The sequence below is a fragment of the Rhinolophus sinicus genome, chromosome 17 (assembly GCF_057876585.1).
Source record: "Rhinolophus sinicus isolate RSI-liver-muscle chromosome 17, RSI-T2T, whole genome shotgun sequence".
In the NCBI taxonomy this organism is placed as follows: domain Eukaryota; kingdom Metazoa; phylum Chordata; class Mammalia; order Chiroptera; family Rhinolophidae; genus Rhinolophus; species Rhinolophus sinicus.
In genome coordinates this window covers 8,272,577-8,290,700 of record NC_142517.1, presented here as the reverse complement: position 1 = coordinate 8,290,700, position 18,124 = coordinate 8,272,577, and positions in this window count along the sequence as shown.

The window sequence follows — 18,124 nt, the reverse complement described above, 5'->3', positions numbered from 1 at the left end:
CGAACACCCGTGAGAAAGGTTATGCTAACAACCCCACACTCTGTCCCAGTAGGCAATTTTGATAAGACTAAAAGGGGATACACGCAGAGGAGGAGGAGGAAAGCACCTAAGGTAGGGTCCAGCCATGATGGAGAAAACTTTTACCAATCCTCAGTTTGGCAGAAGGTCAACCACTGCCAGCCAAAGCAGTTACTCAGCGCATCACTTTCCAAGCACTCTTTTAAAGGAAAGAAAGATGCTGATTTAGTCCTTCCCCTCAAAGAGCTTTCAGATTGGAGGAAGAGGTAAGGGAAGATGCATAATTAATATCATACAATAGGGAGATAAATGTATCCTAGGAATTTGCACTCCTTTGTGGTCTGAACTTTAGACGTGCATATATTTCAACCCATATTCCAAAAATATATCTACAAAGAGCACCCCTCCATCCAGCTACTAAGGAGTGCGTGGCAATGTCCACATGTGAAAACATACAACCAGACAACCCATCAAAACCTATTATTATGTAAAATTTCAAATATATGCAACAGTTGGTTTGACCATTTGCATGCTTGAATCAGAAAGCACGCCAGATCCCTGCATTACATGTGAGGTCATGTTGCTTAAGTCTGTGTATCTATACCTTTGCCCTCATGTTGTTTTCTTGCAGTTTATTTGTTAAATAGCCTAGACCACCTTTCCTACGTTCCGGATGCTGCGGATTATATCTCCGTGGTGATTTTCAGTAAATTTCTTTGCTCCTTGTATTTTCTGTAGCCTGGGAGTTAGGTCTAGAAGTTGGACCGGACTCAGGTTAGAAGGCTTGGGTGATGACATTTCAGAGGATGTGCTGTGTCCTTCCCGTTGCATCATCTTGGGACACACCTCACATCCGGTTGCCTCTCCTTTCTGGGCTGTTGCCATTAACCAATGGGGAAAGGTGATGCCAGCTTCGTCCAATCATTATGCACTTTCCCCTCAGCTTTTCGCTTAATGGTTTAGCAGCTACTGACCATCACTATGATGGTCGGTTATTTCATGAGGGGCCGCAAAGTGGGGGTGTGCTAACTCCTTCTGGTTCTTTCTTCATTTATTAATTGGGATCCTTTAAAGACGGAAGAGCATTACTTCCTCCACTACTTAGTTATTCCCCATCTAGAAGGGGAAATAAATGCTTGGTTCTATTCCTTTATTTACCAGTTTTCAGAATAATGAGTCAGTTTCCTAGTATCCTTCAAAGGGAGCATATAAGTTTTTTAAGTGTTGTTATGAATGCATGGGTTTTACAGATTCCATATGTTTCAATCCACTGCAGATGTTGTTCTTTATAGGCGTATCCATCTTTGGTTGTCGTTGCTCCATCTTTCGCTAGCAGGAGACTTTGCATGTTGGCTCCCGTGTGTTTTGAATCTTTTGTCACAGCCCAGGGTCTTGCACAGCCTCCTTGCTTTCTGGTGTGACAAGACATTACAGACTCATCTTGAACATTTTCCACCCCAGCCTGGAATCAACCGATTTTTCCAAGATGCCCTGGTTCCTTTCAGTGGGAAAGGTATTTGGAGACTACAGAGTAAATGCTAGGGCGTAAATGGCTTCTGTATTGATTATCGGTTCTAGGTATTTTCTCAGTGGGCAGAGTCAGAAAAATGTTTAAGAGAGAAATACATCAGGAGTTCATACTGATATTTCCAACTCAAGTTTAGGGTTAGAGGTTTTTATTTCATTCCTTTGATTTTCTATGTGATTCTCTTTTTCGCTTATGTCAGTAAACTCGGTTCCTTGTGATATTAATATAATACGACATGCTTTATCCTAATTTATGTATAAAATGTATAAAAAGTTTCACCTTACCAACAATATAATTATTAAAGAATATCCTTACCAACAATATAATTACTGAAAGTGATTTAAAGTTTCTTTTGTCCTTAGGATATATCCCACTGCAGGTACACAGCCACACAAATACAGGTGTACCTCGTTTTATTATGCTTCACTTTATTACACTTCAGAAATGTTGCATTTTTTTACAAATTGTAGGCAAGAACCTCCACCAGCAAAAAGATTATGAGTCATTTTATTGGGATACTCGCTTTCTTGTGGTGGTCGGGAACCAAACCCACAGCACCTCTGAGGCGTACCTGTAAAGGTTAAAATCATTTCAAACAATTCCTTTCTATTTGATTAATATTCAGTTAGGTTGATTGTTTAATGTTGGGTTTGAAGTAAGGGATTACTTTCTTTACCTTCTTCTTTGTAATTCTGTAAAATATTTACATGTTTCTAAATGCACAAAACAAAGTACATTAAGAAAACTCTAGCTTCCAAATCTGTTGCTTCCACTGTTTTCCCCCTTGTCCTATTGTTTCTTAATATATTAAATATTAAATAAATACTCCCTTTTCTTAGATGAAAGTTACTACGTCATACATTCTGCCCTTCACCTTGCTTTTCGCACGTAACAATCTTAGAGATTACTCCACTGCAGTGCACGCGTATAAATTAATCTCCTACCTCGTTTAGCAGCTACGTGAGCAATACCCCCCTGTGTGGCTGTGGCATGGTTCACCCGGGCAGTCCCCTCCTGCTGACCATGTAAGTTACTGCCAGTCCTTTTCTACCCAAGTAGTGCCATATGAATAGACCTGCATTCATTGTTTTCATACTTTGCTAGTTTGTCTTTGGGATAAATTCCTAGAAGGGGGATTGTTTAGTTAAAGGTATAGATACACAATATTACTAATAATCTCATGGGGCCATGCCATTATGCTTGTTCACCAACAATAGAGAAGAGGGCCCATCCCTACAGCCTCTACAACAGAATATTTTCAAACTTCAAAACCAAGTAGAACACCTACCATAGAAATCTTCATTAAAGAAACCAAAATAAAGCTACAGTACTTGAGATGAGCCTCAGTGAAAATGTTCCAAGCCTTTGAAAAATACTTCTAGATCTAAGAATTTGATTCGGAAATAATAGAGAAGTAGACAAACTAGAAAGATAGAACTAGACAGAAGAGAAATCTGTTTAGCTTACTGAACGCCAGAACTGAAAATGGGAATACTTATGCAAGGTCCTCATTTACCTGCAACTTCAACTGCCCATGGGCAAGTGCCATACGCGTTTTATAGATAAGAACACAAACACAGGGAGAAGCAGTGGCTTGCGTCACACAGGGCCATCCAGCTAATACTTGAACTCAATACACTGTTCCTCCATGAGGCCCAAGAGGAAGAGTGGAAAAACAGAAAGCCGTTGCCTAAAGAGTTGGAGCGATGGATCCTGTCTCAGCCAGTACTGAGCTGGGTGTGTGATCTACAGTGTGCCACTTGTGTCTCTGGGTTTCAGTTCTCTCTGCTGCAAGATCAGGGGTTGGGTAAGAGTTGCCGGTTGCCTTCCAGGGCCCTGATCTACATTCCTGAGGCGAAATGAATGCTGCACTGGAGCCATCCCACCTGGGTGGGAAAAGCTGGGGGAACCCCTGCTTCCACATGAGGCCAAATCAGAAGAACCCAAGGCACGCCTACGCTGGGTGTTGTTTCAAAGACAGTAGTGCTCCTGGGGCCAGGGTTGGGAAGAAGGGAGGCGTCGGCAACATTTACCAGGCTCCTATTGTACGCTGGGCATTTTGTAGGTGCTTTACATTCCCCATGGTGCCTTGCCATCACTGCAAAGACACAAACAGGGTGTCAGAGGGGTTAAGGGATTTGTCCCAAATCAGACAGCTAGCCGCAAAGTCTTGTCTTTGTTGTGTATCCTCTACATTTCTGCAGGAAATAACACTGTTTATCTCTTAGAAGACAGAGAACTTGTATTGATCACCATCAGCTGTACCCTGCCCAAAACTGGAACCTCTGGGCGTCATAGAGAACTTCCAGTATTCTGTGATTTGTCGCCCGGGAAAGCAGTCAAATGACTGCCTTACAAGGAATCAGAAAGCCATAACAAAAATCCCATCCATCTATTGGTTAAAGCTAGAAGAAGTTCATTTGTTATCAAATTTCTGGTCAAGCAAATCACGTGTTCAAAAGAGAAATTGACACTTAATTGATCAATAACTGTGCAGTGTGAATGGGGTGCCACGTAATTTATATCAACTACTTAATTTACTCTTCACAACAACTTCTAAAGTAAGATCAGTGTCCCCATTTTACAGATGACGCAACTGAGACTCAGCGATATAAAACAAAATTCCCAAATTCTCTGATCTAGTGGTGGTAGGACCATGATCTTAACAATGTTCTTTGTTACTCCAAAGCCCATTCTTGATTCCCCAAGTTGTCTTGAGCCAAGGCTGCAGGACCAGAGAACCCCTTGAGTGGGAGAGGCTCTGCCCTGCTTCTTCAGTAACCAGCTGTGTGTCTTGGCACATCACTGAACACTTCAGAATTCAGCTTATTTTAGAGAGCAGCTACCTGAGTACACTCTACAAAATGAGTGTACTGAAGTAGCTGCTCTCTAAAATGTTTCAATGTCTTTTTATTGCTCTGAAATCCGTGTGGCCACCATGCGCTACTTGCCTTGTCCCTCTGACAGATGTCACTCTCACCTATCACACTCCAACTCTTGGGGACCACCCTCAGTTCCTCCAGAGGATGATGCCATCTCACCTTAGGGCCTTTGGGCATACTGTTGCTTCTGCCTAGAACTCGCCCTTCTTTTCCTCCCCACGTCATTCCCTAGGTTAGTCCGAGCTGTCCTTCAAGAATCAGCGTCACCATCTCTTCCTCACAGAAGTCTGCCCTGACCACCAGGCCAGCTCTACCAGACTGGGTAAGACCGCTCTGCTGCTCACCTCCTTCGCGTCCCCGCCTCCTGTTTCTTCTTTCGAGTAGCATTCATTATACTTTATATAATTTGCTTGTCTTAATTTCGGTTTTACCTTTCATCTTCCCTGTACTTTCTCTGCTGATAAGAAGTGGGGTCACCCCTCTTGCTCACGACATTTCCCCAAGGTCTCACTCAGCTCCAGCCACACAGGGGATCACTCTCTCCCTGTCTTGTCCCTTGCAGTTCTAGTAGCATCACCCCTGAGATGAAATTTGGATTCTTCTCCTGGGAGAGATGCTCTGGAATGAACACATTTCATCCATTGCAGACACAAAGCAAAACAAAAATCTCAACTGGAGACCAAAGTCACAAGTAATAAATATATACTGCATAAGCCTGAATTAATTTACGGAAACACTAGAAGCTAAAAACCAAGATCAGAACTCCAGGCTGAGTCTTGCGAACTTGCTTGCATATGGATTTGGCGAATGTGACTATCACTCATAGGAAGGGTTACTGCCTCAGTCTCTTATTCTGGATCAATTTAACCATGAAAGGGACCAGACTATGTCACCCAAAAATATGCCACTTTGGCATAAGGATTATTTTGAATAAAAGCAATTGAGAAATAGCAGGAAGAATTCTCTGCCCTTTCTACCTAAAAACAAAGCCTACATTTCCCTTTGTAAAGGTGACATAAGTTTCCATTTGTCAATGTGTGTGCCCCTTCCAGTACCAGGAAGAGGGGAATGACCCATATCAACAGCTCCGAGCTGATTCTGCATAACAAACCTTACTACACATCCCTTCATTGCCATATATTTCCTAGTTACCTGCCCCTAGGAGGTCAAACCCCCTTATCCTGTGTCTAGTCACTTCTCCAGAATTTATTGCTCTTTGTTCAAACAGTATATAAGTCCCGCAGTCTAACCGCTTTTGGGGGTTTCCTCTTCTTTTTTGTGAAACCCCCACACGTAAACATTTTAACATCGATAGAATGTGCATGCCTTTTCTCCAGTTAATACTTCTTTTGTCAGTTAATTCTCAGCCTCTAGGTACAGAATTTAAGAGGGCAGAGGAAAGGTTCCCCCCCCACAATCATATACGCATACAAATGAAATTTAACATCAAGTAGGAGATCTCACCAATTTTAAGGCTTTGGGGTGCAAAGAGAATTCCCCTCCTTGCAATTGTTTTATTGTTGTAGGTAAAACACATAACATACAATTTATATGTATTATTTTATTATTTATATTTATTATTTATGTACCACTCAGTAGTGTTAAGTACATTCATTCACACAGTTGTGCAACCATAACTACCATCCATCTCCAGAAAATTTTTTAGCATCTCAAACTGAAATTCTGTTCCCATTAAAGATTAATTCTTCATTCCCCCTCCTCAGCCCTAGTAATTACCTTTATACTTTCTGTCTCTCTGAATTAGACTATTCTAGGTACCTCATATAAGTGGAATTATACAATATGTGACCTTTTGTATCTTATTCTTATTTCTCTTAGAATAATGTTTTCAATGTTCATCCGTGTTGTAGCCTGTGTCAGAATTTCATTCCTTTTCAAGGCGAATAACAATCCATTGTATAGCTATATGTCTTTTCAATTTTTTAAATGTAAGGTCATGAAACACTATTCACAGAAACCACTGAACAATGAGCCAGCAAGGGGATGGGTGACAGGGAACAGGACGGGGGTAGGAGTGTCACGAGAAGCAGCAAGGTTTAAAAAGCAGTCCAATAACAGGGTTGTCAAATTCAAATGAGTGTCTCTCAAGAGCAAACGGACTGTGCTCGCTGGAGAGGGAAAACTCTGCTAAAGCTCCCTCTGTGGCCATGTCACTGGTGAAACACACAGAAGCCCCAACAGGAGCCAGGAGGCAAAGCTGTCAGCAACAGCAGGTTTGCATGAAGCACACGCTCCATTTACATACGCTGAATTTACTTAGCGCTCATTTGCTTGATAAAAATGCAAAATAACCCTCCATGATACACTACACATATCTCCACTCACTGTTCCAGTTGACCCACATTCCGGAACTCTAACCCATGCATGCAGTCTGCGTGCTGGACACACTATTTCCGTTGATTCCCGCAGAACATTATGGGGCTAGTACTATAGGGCTCCTTGTTGACAGCTAGGAAGGGAAAGGACAGAGAGGTCAGACGCTGGCCTAATGCCACATGGACAGAACTGAAGCCCAGATGGGAGGCTGCAGAACTCACAAGAATTCTGCCACTTTGCCCAAGTGCTTTCAAGTATACCAGTCACATGCAGACTCACGTACATCATCCTCCCATGCAAAGCTCATTGCCTGCACCACAACTGAACTTACATTCTCAGAAACAATTATTTATTGGGAAAATTCTTCTGAATAAAAAATTCTTAGGAAAAACAGCTATCTGAAGAAGTCTTCCATCATCGTCCAATTACATAAAAAGCTAGCGCTGTCCAATTCAAACGTGACGGATGTTCTGTTTTAAAGGAAAGATGATATAGTCAACCATCTCACCAGCACAAGGCATCTGAGTTCCAGCCTCCCCACTTCCGGTCTTTCTGTGTCAGCTGGGGGCAACTGCCAAGATGGCATGGTGGGAGGGAAGAGAAATATCCCTTCTGTGATGAGGAAGAGAGCGTGAAGCGAGCAGGACACACATATGGCACGGGTGCCCAGCCATGAGTGGGCATCTGACTGCCCTACACAGCTTGCGATGCCCCAGGTGGCAGGCCCACCTCCAGAATCTGATTCAGTGGGTCTGGGCTGAGGCCTGAGATTTTGCATTTCCAGCAAGTTCCCAGGCAGCGCTGATGCTGCCGGTGCAGGGGAAACCACTGGACGGTGACATCGGTACACAGTGTTTCCAACTCCTGCCTGTAGCCGATGGGACACACCCACACCTGGCACACCTTCACCCCTCACACCTGCACCACATGAACACCCATCGCACACACAGACACCCCAGAAACACACTAACCACCCACATGACTCATAATGCACGCGGGTGTCGGCACACAAACCCCATCCTCACGTGCACAGACCTTCACGTGCACACACGTACCTGCACCACCACGCACACCACACAGCCACACATCTAACTTGTAAAACCCACAGGCACTCACATATGCACCACTCGTGTGCACTGTCCCTCTGATCCACTCGCAAGCACTTCACACAGCTCCACCTGCACCGCACACGGGCATGTGTGCACACACTCACCGCACCCACAAAGGAGTGCACAGCCCATTTGCACTACACCCACACTTGTGCAGACTCCAAGCTGCCTGCTGCTGCCACCTTGGTCTAAGACGCCTTCCCCACCCTTCTCCTCTGTCTCCCTACGCCTGTCCGCGGCCCAGTTTCCTTCATGCCGGCCCAACCACCTTTCCCAAAGTGTCCACCCAAAAGATCCCTAATGTCCTAGACATCTGTTTCATTCCCTTCTCCCCATCTGACTCGCCTACTCACCTGAACCAAGGTCCTCTGAATTCTACTTTCAATTCCAGTGTAACCCTTTCTATTCAACTTAAATACCTGCAACAAACAGTTACAGATCATTTTCTGTGCAAAGCCTTAGACTAAGCATGTAGGGGAGGAAAAGTGATGGTGGAGATACCTTGGACTGTCGTTCACTCACTCATTCATTCATTCATTCGGGACGTAAGCTGGGTCCTGGGTGAGCAATGTACACAAGCCTCACATGCCGTGCTACCCCACATTTTACAGTCTGGTCTTCTTGACCTCTTCCCCCCCCCCCTTCTCCTAGCGTAAAGCAGGTCACCCCTGCACTAACCTAAAGGATAGTGGGAGCAATTCCAGGCTTCAGGAGAAGCCAGCAAGGGTGGCAGGTATTTGAGGAACTTTCGCCCAACGCTCTCCAAACCCCATGGAGCGGGCAGCAGACTCCTGCTCTGAGGTACATTCTGGCCCCCACTGCAACTCCATAGTGTCCTCCACACATGGGGAAACCATCCAGATGAACAGTTTAAATTTTAAATTATTATAATATTAGCAATAACAATAACAGAAACTAAATAACAGTCACCTTTTAGTGGGGATGTATGACGTGCTACACATTTTAACTGCCAATTCTTACCCAGGTGTCATCACCCCATTTACCAGATGGAAAAACAGAGCCTCTGAAACACTAGCCAGAGGTCTTGCAAATGGTAAATGGGGGTTTCAGTCCCGGTGACTGATCCACAGACAGCAGTCATTTCTCTGAATGCAGAGAAATGACAAGCGTCTCTGTCCCCTCCCGCTCCATGTCCATCATCAACCACACGGAAAGAACAGAATCACAGCACAAAGGCATTAGCGGTCACTCAAGATGAGTAAGGCAAACAACAGTGCCACTTCAATGTTTTTATTACTTGAAACGAAACCCTAACTTAGAGAAAATAAGCTTGGTAAAAGAGACTTCAGCTTTGCAAACCATGAATTCTGTTCTTCTATAACGACTCCTTGTTTTAATTATGCCACACACACTCGCGTGGCTGGTTACACAGTGGGTAGCCAGGTGGTAAGGCTTGATTTAATTTCTCCATGATTCAGATTTGTCCAGACATGTGTCCTCAAGCTGTATTTGAGGGCAGTGAGGGTAAATAGTCCCCCGGCCAGGAGATGCTCCCGCGGTCACCTCCCACTTGCCCTGTCTGCTGACCTCTGAGGAAATTCAGTCATGCAGTTAACATCTGTGGTCCCATCAGCCAGGCTGGAGTAAAAGGTACTTAACGCGCACAGCTCATTTTGCAAGGTTAGAAAGAATCAATAGGAGATGTGTTTAATGTGGTATCGCTATCAGGTCTCATCGCGCTTTTAAAACTGAAATATCCACAGTAGTGTATACTCTTAGTCTCACGGTAAAGAGAATGGGTTTAGTGTGTTCTCAGATAGGTATCACAGACACACAAAAAGCTGCGAGAGTCCTCTGGAATTTCACTCTGGCTATCTTTTTCTTGTCTCTCATTTTCCCCTTCTCCTTTTCCCCCTTTCAAATCTTCTCTTTTCTCTTCTCTTCTCTTCCTCCCCTCTTTCCTGCATCCTTTCTCCTTTCTTTGGTCTTTTTCCATCCTTCCTTTTAATTTCAGCTGTTTGATTGGCTCCCATGGCAAACAGCCAGGACTGGAGCAAACCACCAAAGCAGCGGGGTGACTCCCCTCCAGTTCCCGTGAGCACACGAGTCGCCTGTGGAATCCAGGCTTGGAGGCGCTCGCATTGTGGGGCTGCGCTGGTTGGAACCCACCGGCTTGCAGCAAAGCAGATTTTTCCATAACCTCAGTGAACTTACTTTAAAAGAAGAAATCTGTCTGGACAGAGCATAATTAAACATAACGTGTTGTTCTTTTAAGTAGACCATGAGGTAAAATTCTTCGTTGATTTTAATACATAGTATATGGAAAAAATAGAGATAGTAAGGTCAAAATTATATCATGTGTTTGCGGGACAGTGGGGGTGCTGTTTACTTTCATAATGAACCATGTAAGGGAAACCATAGCCTGGAATGGCCTGAACTATCAGAAGAGACGACAAGAAAGAAACCAAACCTCGGGTAACCAAACTCCAGCAGCATTTGCGCAAGGAACCTTATGGAGAGTGGCCTCTGTACGAACCTGCTTATACAGTTCTTAGTATTTTGGTTTAAGAGCAACTCAGCAATGCAGTCTAGTCCTGTTCCCTAAGAGTGACTGCTGAGACAAGTGACTCAACTGCCTGGCTTGAACCTTACTGATAGTTACCACTGTTACAATTTACAGCCCAATGGTTCAACTGGGAGTAAAACAGTTGTATGAGTTGGCTGGGGCTGCCATGACAAAGTACCACACACTGGGTGGCTTAAACAGTGGGAATTTATTGTTACACGGTTCTGGGGACTATAAGTCTGAGATTAAGGCATGGGCAGGGTAGGTCCTTCTGAGGCTGAGAGGGAGACTTTCTTCTAGGGTTCTCTCCCAGCTTCTGGTAGTCTCAGGCGTTCCCTGGCTGGTAGATGGCGTTCTCCCTGTGTTTTCACGTTGTCTTTCCTCTGTGTTTGTGTCCAAATGCCCCTCTTTTTTATAAGGATGCCAGTCAGATTGGATTAGGACCCACCCAAATGATTTCATCTTAACTTGACCATCTGCAAGAACCCTATAGCCAAGTAAGGTTACATCCATGGATCCTATGGTGGGCATTCTGATGGCATGGACACGGTTACTCTCAGTTGCCCATTACAGACACATAAAAACAGACCAAATCCCTATGAAATGTTTTCATACAATTCACTATTTGGAGCATGGCCATTGTGAAAACTTTGGGAAAATTCTAAATTTTGTTCATACTCAAATAATCCCTGTAAATCTAAAGACCAGGTATGCACATGACCAGGTGCATCTCCCTGCCAGGTGTCATGCTAAGTAAAAACAGCAGCAGGGCCATCTGTCCTCCTCTCTCCGGTCTCACCCTGCCCTGTGTTGTCCTTTCATTCAGACTCACCAAGCCCTTTAATTCAGGGCCTTCCTCCTTCAGGAGGTCACCTGGTTTGCTGGCGAACATTCTCATGTTTATTCGCTGGTTCCTATCGTAGGATCCTAGTGACCAATGAGCTCTACCCATGCGCTCTGCCCTGGTGCAGGCTGCAAAGCAGAGATTGCACATACTGGCGGAGGGTCTCGAAGGACCATGGTTTGAAATCGGGCTCTTCCAGGAACTAGTTGTGTGACTTTCATAAAGGCCTGTGTCTCGAACCTTAGTTTCCTCAGCTATGGAGAAGCCATGAATATAATCACAGCGTGGCTGTGAGATCTAGTAAACCTGGCACAGTAAGAGCTTGGCCATTATTGTTATTATTATTATTATTATTATTATTATGTCAATACTGTACCATCTAGATGTCTATCATCACTGCTTGTTTGCAGTCAGATCATAAATATATTTCTATTTCTATAACAAATGAGGCCTAAGGATTCATTTAGTTCACCATTATCATCTGACAGGTGGGAGGCTAAGAGTGTCCACACAGCTGGCTTCCAGCAGAGCCAGGCCTGGGACTCAGAGCCCACAATTCTTCAGCTCCTAACTTGACCCCCGTATAAGGAAGCCTCTCTCTCAAGTCCCGAGAATCAGAGAACTGATAACCTTATCAAAGAAGGTCTATTAAGACTATTAACTCAGCAAGAGCAGACACTGTCTCACAGTCAAAGGCCCTGGTCTCCTCTCCATCCCCACAGGCATTTGGGTGAATGAGGACCCCTTCCCATTTCTCTAAACCTTTATGGGAATGAGGAAGCCACTCCCAGGGCTTTCTGATGTCAACAGTGCACCAATGAAAATAAAAAATGTTTTAAAAACAGAGTCATTTAACATTTTCTGCAGTCAATGTCTTCCCTACTAGTCATTATAAGTCTTTACAAAAATGGAAAATAACATGATCTTTTCTTCTGATTGAGTATTAGATACTTCTATTTTATTCTTATACTATATACAGTACAGCCCCAAATTTCTCTTCAGAAACTCAATATATAAATAATGATATATTTGCTAGTTCTAAGTCACCAAGTGCTTCATTTTTTTGTGTTGATAGTTTCATATATATTGACATGAGCATTTTAACAACTTATGGTAAATTATTAGAATTTAAAGCAAAACCACTTCAGGAAAAAGCAAAGAAAACATAGCATATATATGTGTGTGTGTGTGTATATATATATATATATATATATATATATATATATATATATATATATATATATATATATTAGAAATTACTAGGAAAGAAACAGGAAGAATTTTTTAAGTAAGCATAAAACAAGATAAAGGGAATAAGCACAATTACATCATTAATAATATATACTCCTCATGAAATCTACGTTGTAAAATATACCCTCCCTCACACAGTAAACTAATCAAATTCAACCTAATATTATTTAAAAGCTATGGCACTTAAATTGACAGGTAAGAATCATTAAATGATTAGGCAAACATATAACAACTAAAGGCAAGAAGAAATAAAATGAATATAATAAAAGAAAACAGGGGTTGTCATATTCTTTTCAGGCAATGGAGAATTGAAATCCAGACAGAAAACATTAAAGCCATAAATCTTTATGTTCCAAATGATATTCTTCAAAATATAATGATCACAAACTATTAGAGGCATGAAGAGAAGTTGACAGAAACACTAGGGTAGTGAAAGATTTAACTAACTATATCTTCCTTCCTGGGACTCTTACAAGTGAAGTATGCAAATATATATACCCTATAGGTGGGGGGAAAAAAGAGCGAGTTTCCAGATAATAACAAGATTGATTTATTGGGTCTAAGCAATTATTGTGCCTTAAAGAGAACAGGAAGACATATTTCCTATCAAGTTTACAAAGAATGTTTGTAAGTAGTCATACATTATACTCATAAACTCAAAAAGTGGACAAAATATAAGCAAAAATTCTCACAACACAAATGATTCCCTAAAAAAAAGAATTGCAGTAAAAAAAATCAAACATACCATGAAAGATTATTAAGAAAATAACAAGACTGAAGACATCATCTATCAAAATATCTGGAATGCTGACAAAGTCATACACTAAAGAGAATTCATAACCTGTAAGCCTTTTATTAGGAAACCAGAAAGAAAAAAAATTACTAAACTAAGTGTTTAATTAAAAAATGGATAGATGATGTAATACAGAATTGTACACCTGAAATCTATGTAATTTTACTAACAATTGTCACCTCAATAAATTTAATAAAAAGAAAAAAAAGAAAGAAAAAAAAAAAAAAAAGAAATGCTCAGAGTGCTTCCTGAAATAAATGTGTTGTGAAATAGGCATTCAAGTGTGTGACGAACATGAAGAAGAACTCACTAAAAAAAAAAAAAAAAAAAAAAAAAAAAAAAAAAAAGGAAAAACAAGAAGAAAACTTAAGTAAACCAAAGGAGAAGAAAATAACAGCAGAAATGAATGAATTAGAAAACAGATAAATAATAGAATAGATAAATCTAAGATCTAGTTCTGTATAGAAATAAGTTATGATCAAACATTTAGCAGGTCTAACTGAATAGAAAAGAAATATAAATATTTAAAATTGGGAGTAGGAAATGGACATGACCAAAGATACAAGTCAAAAATGCATAAAATCCTATTCTGATAATTTAGAAAACAAAATAAAATAGACGACTTTTAAAGAAAATATAGAATATGCAGAAAAGCTGAATGAAGAAATAACTAGGGAGGAAAATTTTATAGTTATAAAATTTCCTGTCGAGAAAGATGGAAGACTTTACAATATCTTATGCCAATCCTTGCATTGATATTTGAAAAAGTGAAAAAGCCCAGAAAAATATAACTGTGGGCCAATCTCCTTTATGATTGTAGATGAAAAATTCTAAATAAAATATTGGCAACTTAATTTGGAAATGTATTCTAAAAATGATCTAGAAGAACTTATTCTATGAATGCAAGGAGGATTTACTACAGAGATCCCAAAACAACTTGCTGCATTAGTCAAGAAAGGAGTTACAGTGACATTAACTCACTAGAGTCCAACATGCATTTGATAATTCAGCATCTACTCCTGATTTTCTCAAAATCTTTTAATAAGTGAGGGGTAGAAATCAATATTCCTTCCCCTGGTAGAGACCGCCACCGCTCACTTTCAGCTAATCATCTTAATGCTGAAACACTAGAAATACCCACATTAATGCTTGAAAAAGATGTGATACCTGCTATAGCCACTATTTTTCAAAATCATTCTGAAAGTTCTAGCAATGCAAAAAATTTAAAGAATAAATGACAATCTATAAATATTGCAAAGAAAGAGGCAAGTTATTATGAGCAGTAAAGAAAATTATAAAACTTAACTGAGGGATATAAAAGAAAACCTGAATAAAAGAAAAGATAAGCCATATTCTGGGATAAAAGCATAAAGAGGAAAATTCTCCCCCACACACACACATAATTAATTGGCATAATTAATATTTTTTTAAATACCAGCAGGATTTTTTTTAAAACATGGCAGTGAAATGCTAAAATTCACCAGGGAGAATGAAATACTTATTAGTTGACCATCTTGTTTGAAAAGTAACAGACATACATGTTGATTTTAGAAAACATAAAAGTTATGAATATATTATTACAATATAGTAAAAATGATAGAAATAGAAACAATCTGAAAGTACAACAGAGTATTAGGTATAGAAATTGTGAAAAAACTACGTATATAGAGGTTTTAAGTCAGGCATTAAATATTGTGCAAAAATTATTACACCGTTAGGTCATGTTCAAATATTTAGAATGATATCAAACCTGCAAACATATATGCACATAAACTATAAGTATTATATGCATATGTAACTGTACTGCCCCTCCAATTTAAAAAAAAAAAAAATTTTGATTTATATTTTTTAAAAAGGAAAAAGTTGAAAGGCAACGTCAGCCAAAACTGTAATATGGGTTTTCTCTAAATGGTATGTTTTCAGATGACTATTATTTTCATCTTTGTGGTTTTCTGTGTTTCCCACATTTTCTATAAGGAATACACTATAAAATCAGAAAAGACACAGTTACACATAACGTTAGTAACTTCTAGCTCCCACCTACCTAGACTTTGTTAACCTTGTCCGAGACGGCAGCTACTGGACACAATCTGACTTCCTATCCTAGACGCAGAAGTTGGCGCCTAAAGGATGTCAGGACCATTGGAGTCTTTTCTGTGATGGAGCAGCGTGGCGGGTTTCAAGGACGTTCTATTATATTTAGGATCTGCCTTGGGCTCTCCTCTTTGCCCCCAGTGCCCCAAGTTTTGGCAATACTTCTCATTTTTATAATCACAGAAATAGCTGAAAAATCTTATAAAATTTTCAGCACTCTTCCCAGACAACTGCATTATATACAAATAAGCAACAAATTTTGCATAAAGTTAAAGGTCTTATACACCTGTTGAAATCCATTCAGGACTCTAAGAACGAATTGTATACAAATGTCAGAGCAATTCCTCATGCATTTTATCAGCAGATCCTCACCAAAACTTTGCAACAAAGTAGCTACTATTTCTGTCATTTTAGAGATGAGTAAACTGAGTGTCAAGGTCAAGAACACACAGCTTGTAGGAACAGAATCCATGCAAACAGCCTTCGCACCAAGCGTTTTATGTTATAGCACAGCTTGGTTTATTAAATGCAGGATAGGATATTGTCAAATAAATAAAACCAAAGCTGGAGTCCTGAGTCACCCCTGAAAACTTTGGGAAATCCCCTGACTTCACTGTGCTTTTGTTTCTTCCTCAATAAAGTACAGATAATAATACTCACACTGCCTATCCCAGTAAGTTGTTATGGAGATGAATGTAGGAAAAGCACTTGCAAGTATAATTTATCTTTACTATTATTAATACATAAATGTTTCTAGGACGAAATCTATTAAAACTCAGGCCAGCACTGGGGTAAGTGCTGATGGGATCTAGGTGGGAGGGAAAAAATAAAAAGACAAAGCATCTTACTTAAAGGCAATTAAAATGTGCCATTCTTATTCAAAAAGGGTGTCTGCGTGAGTAATTGGCAATGGTTTATTGGCAGTTCTCTTATGTCAGCTGTGTGTGTGGCCATCCTGAAAAGTGAAGCCACAGAATGGGGACCTCCCCGCTTTAAAAAATGTTCACTTTCACCGATATCTGTCTAATTTATTGCCATGATTTCGTTTTAACGATCAAAATGTTAATTTCTAAGTCTTTCCCCAGCTTTCATCACAGACTTGCGGAAGAGGAAAGAAGAGATGAGGCACATACAGGTGTCATGAAGCTGCCAGCCCCCCCATTTCACTGTCAGAGGTCATTCACTGGCCTCCATACCCCTGACTCTTTGCCTTACACGGGGTTGATCCTCCGCAAACATGAGTTGAGTTGCAGTGAGTGAATGAGATGGTGAGCCAGACTGGTGCTGTCTGAGACGTCCCAACAGTACAGAGCCAGTTTCATTTTCCCTCATCACTAACGCAGACATCACAGAGCCTGTTAAAAAGTGGAAACTGCCTCTAAACTTCAATAGGCCTTGAAAATAAAAGGAATCGCTCTTTATTGCATTTGGAACTTTCCTGAGCCAGTTGCTTTCGACATGTTTATCACAGATCTTCTGTGACATCACCTAATGTACTTACCAGTCTGTCCCTAAAACTGTGAAAGCCATTCCTGATGCTCTTGTTTGGTCTTCACTGCTGACCTCACTCACCTATTCAGCTACCCCTTGTTCACTGTGCACCAAGGGATGAGCCATCTGGACCAATTGTCTATTTTACTTTTGATGCACCCAACAGAGGGGTTTCAAGCTCAACACTGTGTTGATGATTCTTTCATCCATAGTCATAAGTCGTCGACAATTGCTCAGGAGTGATGGTTATGGAGCCATGAACGCGACATCACTCCAGCCTGCTCCTCTAACCTCAAATGGAGTCTGTCCTCAGGGATGGGTAGAATTTCACTGCCTCTTCCCATTCCATTTGTATAATGAAATCATTGTTTGGCCTTCATTCTGTTCTTTGCCCTTTGGGGTCTTAAGGTGAACCATTCAGAAACCCCCTCCATTTTCTCTAGGAAAACTAGGAATTCTAAATGGATGCCCATCAAAACTTGAGAACACGACTTTTTTACAAAAACATATCATACAGATAAATCCCACACACACAGCACTGTGCATTTGTTATTTGCTTGGAGGTATTTATATATACACATTGATGTGAATTGACATATAAATCTATAAGATGTGGAAGTGACAAAATTCAAACCATCACCTGAAAATGAATCACTTTTCATCATTACTGTGGGTCATATTATCATATCATCATGGTGTGACCAGACTCAACCCCAAACAGCCAGGAGCGACGGAACGCTAGCCTTCACTGGAAACACCTAGGGCATTTGTCAAAACAGACATTAGCAAAGTGTACCCCAGAATTACCGGGTCAGACTCTGGAGCTGTGGCTCAGAATTATACATTTTTAGAAACTAGTGAGAAAGCATTGCCATGGGGAACTGATTCTGCCTGGTTCCTGAATTACTCCTGTATTTTTGACCCTTTATGGGGAAACTACTGTTTATCCCAGAGAATCCCTAAGAAGGACAAGCTCCCACCTACCTAGACTTTGTTAACCTTGTCCGAGACGGCAGCTATTGGACACAGTCTGACTTCCTATCCTAGAGGCAGAAGTTGGAGCCTAGAGGACCTCAGGCCCGTGGGAGTCTTTTCTGTGATGGAGCAACATGGCAGGTTTCAAGGCCATTCTATTATATTTAGGATCTGCTCTGTGCTCTCCTGTCCACCTCCACTTCCCCAACCCATGAAGAGTTCCCTTATTTGATCACCATTACATTTTATTTCCCCGAGATGAGTTTTGCCAACAT